Here is a 9,564-nt window from a genome sequence, read left to right on the forward strand (position 1 = left end):
TGTAGCATATTGTAAGAAAAGACAAAAAAAGTCAATTAAATCTGATAAAAAGTGTTTTTGGCTTATTTCAAACAATGTTCAGATTTATCACCTCGAGAGTCGCAGTAGGTAAAGTCTGCTACGAGCCTAGAAGGCCCATCAGGCCGGCGCTTATCTCCGGTTTCCGTAGCATGAAGCGACTAGGAGTATTTATACTCCCCCCTGGATGGGATGCTAGTCCATCGCAGGGTTACCCCCAGCATTACGCCGGTACCCATTTATACACCTGGGTGGAGAGAGGCACCGTGAGAGTAAAGTGTCTTGCCTAAGAACACAACACAATGTCCCCGGTTAGGCCCTGAACCCGGACCACTCGATCCGGAGTTGAGCGCACTAACCATGAGGCCACCGCGCCTCCCACACTAGAGTCGCAGTGGACCAGCCTAAACAGCATACCGATGACGCCATCCGGATAGTTATCCCCTATAAAGATCAGGATACTGCAGTGTCTGTCAAACGGCAACTTAGAGATCTTAGCAGCAAGGTGCAAAAGACCATTCAACCCGTGTTTACTAGCCGCAAGCTTAAACAAGATCTAAGCTTGCGTGAGCCCAAGCCTAACATCGTAACCCAGCAATACGTTGTTTATTTATTCAAGTGTGACCTGTGCGATGCAGGTTATGTCGGGTACACAAAGGGCCACCTTCACACGCGCGTTGAGGGACACCGTCAAAAGGCGTCATCTATTTACAGGCAACTTTACGGTAACTTGGATGTTTGGTGTGAAAGACCCTGTCCTTCGTGGGCTCCATGCGAGTGTGGTATACAAGTTTTCGTGTGCGGGCTGTAATGCCTGCTATATCGGCAAAACAACCCGGCATTTTTTCACACGCGTACATGAGCACATGTTCAGTGATAGGGCCTCTCACATTTTTAAACACTTACTGACAAAATTCTCAGCGATGACCCACTTCATGCTCTAATGATTGATCGCGCTTCCACCACCGTCCAGCTTAAGATAAAAGAAGTTAGTCACATTCAATGGGAAAAACCTACACTAAATCATCAACTTTATCATGTCAAATTAAAACTTTCTTTGTAATATTTTACATTGTCGGATTTCCTTTTGTTCTTATAGTTTATTAGCATTTTGCGCACACTAAATATTCAATTTTGTACTTTGTAATTCAAACTGAAGATGACAGAAGATTATGTTGAAACATGTATTTTTTAAAAAACGTTGTGTTATTTCTGATAATAGCAACTCCGTCAACGTGGCTGAGTGGTCTAGTGCGCACTCAGAATGCCAAAAAGCTGTGACGTGGTGTAAACGGGACCTTATCGTAACCGTGACTGCCTACGGCATCCCACGAAAAAAATCGTGCTCGAATGGAAACAAAACGTGCTTCCACTTTGTAATCGTACGATTTTTTCCAAGCGAAAAGAGAGGTTTGTTATTTGCAGAGCCAACCGCGCAAGTGTATTTTACAGATCAATAATCAAATGTTTGTTTGGATTGGCCCGGAATATACAAATTAACATTTAAAGTTCTCGTGGATACAAAATCGCGGGGCATTTCAATATAAAGTTTTGAACAGATAGTACCAGAAACCCATAAGGGTTGAAACGTGGAACGCGCGTTCACAGCTTCCGAATATTCAGTGCGAACTGATTGGTTGAATGTTTCAGTGCTAAGTACCATATTTGGAAACCCCTCGCTCTTGTTGTTCCAAATATGGTACTTAGCAAATCGAATATCCAGAAGCTTGTTTCCCAGCACACAAGGGGCCGTTACACGTTTCAACCCTTATGAGTTTCTGATAGTACTCAATAACAAATTCACTCCTTTACAAAACAGACATGAGTAAAAAATATAGCATCTCTGTTGCGAATGCAACGACTCGTTTGTTATCTGTTTGTTATTTACTTGTTTGAGCAGGTTGAAGTGTCGGCAGCTATTCAGCTGATGTGGACCTGCTATACCCACCCACCCATACAATCACAAAGGACAGCCACAACACCGGGAACTTCATCCCCTACTCTTCTCGAATAGTGTGTGGGTTCTTTAACGTCCCACTGGGAACTTATGAACATAGACGATATTTGTTAAACGGGCCTACGGTTTATAGTCCTTATCCGAGTTAACTTGAAAGTCTAACCATTTGCAGATGAAATTACAAAGGCGGCACTTTCTCCTCAGACCCGGAGTGGAACTCACGACCTCTGGCGTGACAAACCGGTGCTCAACCGTCTGAGCCCCCGGCGCGTGGAACTAGAAATCGAAGAAGTATTGACCGAATTCATAAATGGCGGTCAAAAATGCATTCTTTTGTTTATGTGCTAATGAGACTCACTAGCCTCGGTGTCAAGCAACATTTCTTTTGTATTTTGACCATGCAAACGAGGCTAGTGAGGCTAATTAGCACATAAACAAAAGAACATTTTTTTGGCCGCCATTTATGCATTCGAAAATGTTTCGGGTCTCTTGTCCTTGTTACGTCTTCGATTAGTGACGTTATTGGGGTCTCAGCTTTCGCTGTACCACGAACCGGTGGCTCAGCTGGTAGAGCACCGGGCTGCTAAGCGGGAGGTTGAGATTTCGACTCCGGTCTGACCAACACTCAGGATTTTTAAATAACTACACGAGGAGAAAGTTCCGTCTTTGTAGTAACATCTTCAAAATTGTTGGTCTCTCTAGTCTTCCCGGATAAGGACGATAAACTGTAGGTCTCGTCTCTCAACCATTTTATCTTCATAACTGTGTGGGACGTAAAAGAACCCATACATTATTTGGAAAGAGTAGCGCGCATGGAGTTCCCAGTCTTGTGGTTTGTTTTCTGTGATGGATCATGGCCGTAAATACTCGGAGATACTAGAGACATGAAGCTACTCCAAAATGCGAGGGTAAATGAAAATATGATGATAATGCCAGCAGTCGTGGCTCCGATGAAGGCTTTCGGTCAGATTACGTTGCAACTTTTTCCTCCTCTTACAATCGTCGAGTCTCCGAGTTCTCACCGTAATCTATTGTGCTTTTGTAATCGCACGGTTACGGAGCCTCGTAACGTTTCTTACCTGGCAAAGTTTGTTGCGAAGACATTGTGGAGCAGGAAAGAGGAATTAAGAACCCCAGGAGTCAACTCTTGAAGACAACTGACAAGGTATATGATTTTAAAACTACTGGTCTTGATATAATGGAGTTGATTGCTAAATCCCTCAAGCAAAGACGACGGCTGCGGCAAGACGTCACAAAGCAAGAATATTTAACAATTATTCGCCGAAGGCGAAGTGAATATTGGTGAATATTTACCGAGACGTAGTCGAGGTAAATATTCCTCAATATTTACTTATTTACTAATTGTTTTAGTGTAGTTTTCAGCGGTGAATATCAAGAAAGTGTAAAACAACGGGCTAAAACAAGATAAAAAGGCACGAAAAGTGCTTGATTGGCTTAGCAGCCGCGCCTCCAGAATGTTATATTCACCGGGTAGCGCGGTGAATATATCTCTAAATTCTTATATTCACCTGAAAATTATACTAATATTCGTTAAAAGAAGCCAAAACAACCGTGCTGCACGTGCGGTACGCATTTCTTTGCCGTCCTCTAAAAAACAACGTTAGGGCTGGAGGGAGTTTAAAGCCCTGGCAAACGCTCACAACATTTCAACGCAACATCTTGCAACATTGTTGCATGATGTCCCGACATGTGTTTAACGGGGTGGCCAAACGAACGCAACATTTTCATCATTTTCAAGGCAACATGTCAATGTTCATGTGCCCCAGGCCCCTGGCGCGCAAGAAGTGGACCTAACGCGCATGCCCTAGCGCAACAATGTTGCGTGAACGGGGCCAAACGAGTACAACATCATGCAACATCCAAAATGTTGCACGAAACATTTGACCGTTTTAAATTTGATCTAACATGATCCAACATGTTGCAACATATCACAACACATCACAACAGGGTGGCCAAACGTATGCAACATGTTGTGCCCAACAATGTTGCAAGATGTTGCGTTGAAATGTTGCTAGCGTTTGGCCAGGCCTTAAGATCTACGATGGCAACGGTCGACGCAAAGGTCACCTCAAGATCCAACTTTGCTTCACCCTAAGTCTTTCGCGATTATTCAGTCTGGCTCACGTCCTACAATTTTGGCGAAGTATCCTAAAAATAAACTGGTCCTAGCGGTTTCAAAGTGGAAATAGAGAATGCCTACGTGTCGTATGAAGCTCAAATTTGGTGATTTCACGTCGTCGTTATGCAGAGGATTTATGCTATTTTAACCAATGATATTATTGTTTTGTTGCGTAGCCGTCGTCGTTTCTTAATCTCCCTGTCTTAGGTTTTGACGACAACGCAAGTATACAAAAATGAACAATTTTCTATCTTTACTTCAAAACCCTTGTCACCGATCCAGATATAGGATAATTCACTTGTATTGTACAACCTGAGCACGATGGAATAATCGCGAATTATTTGCGATGGCGCTAAGTTATATGTTGAAGGGACGTTTTGGTTGACGCATAGTTAATCGTGGGACTGGTTATCAAACCTTAAAACCTTCAAAAGCGAGATCAATGTTGTCGCAATCGATGTTGAATTTGGGAGTTTGAGAAACGACGACGGCTACAATCTCGTTCCCAGGATCTCTCTTCTCTGAGAGAAGAGAGACCCTGGGAACAAGGTTGCGACGGCTACTGCAATGACAACGCCAAAAAGCAATAATATTATTGGTTAAAAGAACCAAAATGTTCGTACTGCACTAGCGGTACTCATTTTTGAACATTTCTCCCCCGTACTCGTCGAAAATACTACGCGAAATGACCAGATTTAAGGCTTTGACGACAACGTGGACAAAATACAGTGAATCTTTCAGTCTCACCCTTTACTTCAAACCCGTCAGTACCAATCCAGTTATAGGACACTTCGCCAAATATTGTATAATATAAAAAGGATGGAATGATCATGAAATACTTAAAACAGCTCAAACTTATATTTTGAAGTGACGCTTTTGTCGTCGTAGCCGTCGTGGTTTCTTAAACTCCCTATCGACCGTGACAGTGCACAAAGTTTTGGTTTTCGTTGCGCAAGGCTTCGCAAATATTATGAATGAAGGGGTAGTTTCTAAAGAAACTTTACTGTTTTTCATTCGCCGGCAACTATTCATTACAAACAAATTAATGGTGTAGCGATGGGCACCAGAATGGGACCTAGCTATGCCAATCTTTTTGTAGGATATGTTGAACACCAATTTTTTAATCAGTACAACGGCCCCAAACCTGAACTCTACGACCGTTACATCGACGACTGCATCGGCGCTATTTCATCCAGCAGAGAAGAACTCGATCAATTTATAACCTCCGTCAACTCTTTTCATCCGGCTCTTAAATATACCTGGGAAATTTCGGAAACTTCATTGGCTTTTCTAGATATCAAAGTTTCTATTAGAGGCAACGTGCTATGTACTAGTGTGCACTACAAACCTACTGATTCACACAGTTATTTGTTGTATTCATCGTCACATCCATCACATGTCAAGAACTCCATCCCTTATTCTCAATTTCTTAGACTTCGACGTCTATGTAGTGATGACTCCGATTTTTCCAGCAAATCAGAGGAGATGTGCCAGTTCTTCGAAAAACGTGGCTATCCTGTCTCTGTGGTCAAAGCGGGCCATCATCGCGCCCAACAATTTGTTCGACAGTCATCACTACAAACGTCACAAAAAGATAAGAATGACAGAATTCCATTCACCCTCACTTTCCATCCTCATAATCACGCAGTCAAAAGCATCATTCTTAGTAATTTTAAATTACTCCAAAATGATCCCGAGACTGGTAGAATCTTTTCGCAACCTCCACTTATTTCATTCAAACGCGACAAAAACGTAGGCAACTTTTTAGTTAGAAGCGCGCTCAAAACTAACGAGCAACCCGGCACTTTCATATGCGCGCGCTCACGATGCAAAACTTGTCTTTTCATTGTTAACACTAGCAAGATATCGGGACCTAAGCGATCTGTTAAGATCACCGATCGTTTCACATGTACCTCCGCAAATGTCATTTATTGCATAACCTGCACGTTATGCAATAAATTATACATTGGTGAGACAGGTAGACGACTAGGTGACCGATTCCGCGAACACCCTCGCGATGTTGAGAAGAATGACAAGGATGCATCCAAGCCAGTCGCTCGCCATTTTAATCTGCCTAACCACTCCAAAAAACACATGGCTATCTGCGGCCTTTCCCTACATCTAGGTACGACGGAAAGCCGCAAGAATCTGGAACAAAAATTCATCTTTCAAATCGGCACCCTTAATCCTCACGGTATTAACGAACGCTTTTCATTTAACTAATATATTCCTATTTTTCACGTTGCCATGTTACCACCAATAGCGTAGCTCCTACTCTACTATAAAAACTACACGTAACCCATAATCCCTCGATTCGCTCTGACGAAGGGCTAACGCTCGAAACGTCAGCTTTTAGAACTTCTCTGTACGGTGGCCAATTTACATTATCAACTCCGTTGATAAAACCAAATTTTTGTTCGCAAATATTAGTTGCGCATAATCAGTTAATCGAAAGAATTGATTGGTTATCATTTCGAGAAAAGATGCGTTTTGTGCACCGTCAAAGCCAAAAATACAGACAAAAACAAGAATAAAAAAAAGACTTGTCGAGTTTCATAACCGTCTCCATGCATGAAACTCTAAGAAATTTAAGATCTACAACGGCGACGGTCGACGAAAACGTCACCTCAAAATATAACTTGGCTCTATCATAAGTCTTTCGCTATTGTTCAGTCTCATTCACGTCCTACAATGTGGGCGAACTAACCTAAAAATAAATTGGTACGAGCGGTCTCAAGGTTAAAATAGAAAATGAAGGATTCTCTGTTGCATGCTTAGTATACGTTCCATTGTCGTCAAAACCTCAAATTTAGTCATTTCACGTCGTCGTTATGCAGAGGACCGCTGAGATACTTGCTAAAATCCGTGCTGCACGTGCAGCACGATTATTTATGCTCTTTTAACCAATGATATTACTGTTTTGTAGCGATGTCGTAGTCGTAGCCGTCGCCGTTTCTTAAATTCCCTTCTGGTTATTACGCTACTGTTGTCCTTGCTTAATTGAACTCCCTAAATTTTAGGAGAGGGGGGAGTCTTTCTTTAAGGCGCTGTTACACTGTGCAATTTTTCGTGCCACTTGTCTCGCAACGTCATTGCGAAACAACTTGCAGAAATTATTGCCCAATGTAACATACCTTGCAACGGCCAAGAACGTTACGAGACCAGTTGCGGAAAGTAGAATTGAGTCCTATTTTCCGCAACGGTTGAAACGAGCATTGCGCAGTGTAACATCTGTCCTACAACTTGTGTCACAACGGTTTGCTGCACCAGCCAATGAAAATGTTCCTTTAACTTCATGTGATCATCGAAACGAGACAAGTTGCATGAAACGTTGCTCAGTGTAACATCCGTAAAACAACTTGTTTCGTAATGTGAGAACGTTTGTAGAAATGGCGTTGCTAGACAACTTGCACGAAAAATTATACAGTGTAACAACGCCTTTACTTTCAGTCTAAAATATGTTTCAAGTTTAGGGGACTGAATAGCAACTGAAATTCAGGGAAACTCTGACAGCTCCCCAGAGTTTTAGGGCCGCGCGCAAGCTGGGCACTAATATGGCGCGTAAGGTCTGAATCGCGCGTTTTTCTGGTTTTGTGACGTCAGCGTGACCAAATCTGTAAAATAAACTGCCAGTTTTCTCGCCTTCCCTTTGGTGAATTTTTTTAAAAATTGGTTTAGTTCTAACCACATACAGTTCCTATCAAATACCCCATATTTGTTAAAATCTGTCAGAGCTAATCGAATATATTAAGAAAAATGACAAATTACAGAAAATTAGCAAAAGCGTCTGAACGAACTTGACTTTTTGCCACCAGGAAAGTTAAATATTAAGGAATTTAGGCAACAAATAAGAATATATCTGCCTGTCATTAGATGTGATGTTGCTATGGTAACGACCATAATCCAAAAAATTGACACCCAAAAAATAAGCCTTCTTATATAGGTACCCATACTGTGAATCTCTACAGGGAAAACTTTAAGAGAAATTAACTAGGTTTCCTTTTGTTACTTGTGCCCTGTATTGAGGACATTCGCAAATACTCTTGGGATTTTTTTTTTTTTAATTTTAAGATTGAACTAGTGAGCAGCACGTCTGCGAACTCCAAGAGTTGTAAAACGATTTATTTTATCCTATGCGTTTCGTGTGACTAACGCACACTTCGTCAGGGTTGCTTTACAATACAACACAAGGAACCTGTATATATCCCTACATAAGAGAGTAAAAAATATTTTTACATTACGTAAAACCGCACCTACAAGAGCGGATTTGCATGTAGGAAACAGGTGGAGAGGTGTGAAAGGAGTGAAATTTTTGTGCCTAACATAATTTTGAGGCCCACGTTTTAGCTAAAACTGTGGGCCCCAAAAATATCAAATATGGGTCATACTGGGTAATGTTCTCCCACAGGAGTAGAGCCTCTATATTTCATACTGGCGGGAGGCAACTAACGAGCGGAGAGATGGGGATGAGAGTCCCTCCTCATTCTCCGCGCGGCTATTTGCCTCCCGAACCAAGAATCCCGCCAGTAGTCTCCTTCGCAGCCGTTTTTTGGATGTCACGCAACGCACGAGAGTCGCGTGACGCCACGCCTCAATAACGGCTGCGAAGAAGACTATCCCGCCAGCTACGCAGTCTAACTGGGACTCGGAGTCATCCCCTTTTCGAGTAGTTACGTTATTCGAGTGGCGGTTTCCAGGTTAAATGCCCAATCAAAACAGGGCTATGACAGTACTATTGCTTTACGCCATGTAACCCAACACGCATCACGCTGGAATTTTTTCCCGTTTCAGTTTCGCTATGGAAATATCACACTTTTCACGGGAAAAGCCGTTCTAAAAACAAACAAACTCAGGAAAGGGTTGACTCAAGGAATAGAGGCTCCATTTGATGGGCTACTGTCTCCTATTAGGGGCGGCAATGAACCAAAGGGGTCTAAAAATAAAGACTACAATTTTTGGACGGTTGCTCCTCATTACGAAACATTTGCTTCACTGTGCAATAAACCATCACAAACTCAACGGTTGGAAAACAACTGTAATTTTCAAAATTGGGCCGTTATGTTGAGAAGTAGATAAAAATTAAGTGAGCCCTGGGCTCCTGCTGGGCCTACACGCCTTGCCCTCGCGTCACGATTTTTCTGGTTTAAACAGAGCAGAGACAAGAAGAGACAACCAATCATGTCCTCTCTCTTTTCTTTGATCGCTTACTTTGTTTGCGTCCAAAGATTTTGCTTGCAAATCTCGGCAAACCCACTGCACAAGAACTTTGAAGTTCCACTTCCGCTTACCGTCCATCGCTCAAAACGGAGCTTAATTAAAGCACGCGAGGTTCTTGAGACGCAGACGGTAACCGGAAGTGAACAATTCTCATGCCAGGAAAGTAGTGTCTCCAAGGTTCTTAAACTTAGCATCTGTACAAACTGTACATACTTAGCAATATAAATGCGGT

Source organism: Montipora foliosa, chromosome 11 (assembly GCF_036669935.1).
Source record: "Montipora foliosa isolate CH-2021 chromosome 11, ASM3666993v2, whole genome shotgun sequence".
Classification (NCBI taxonomy): Eukaryota; Metazoa; Cnidaria; class Anthozoa; order Scleractinia; family Acroporidae; genus Montipora; species Montipora foliosa.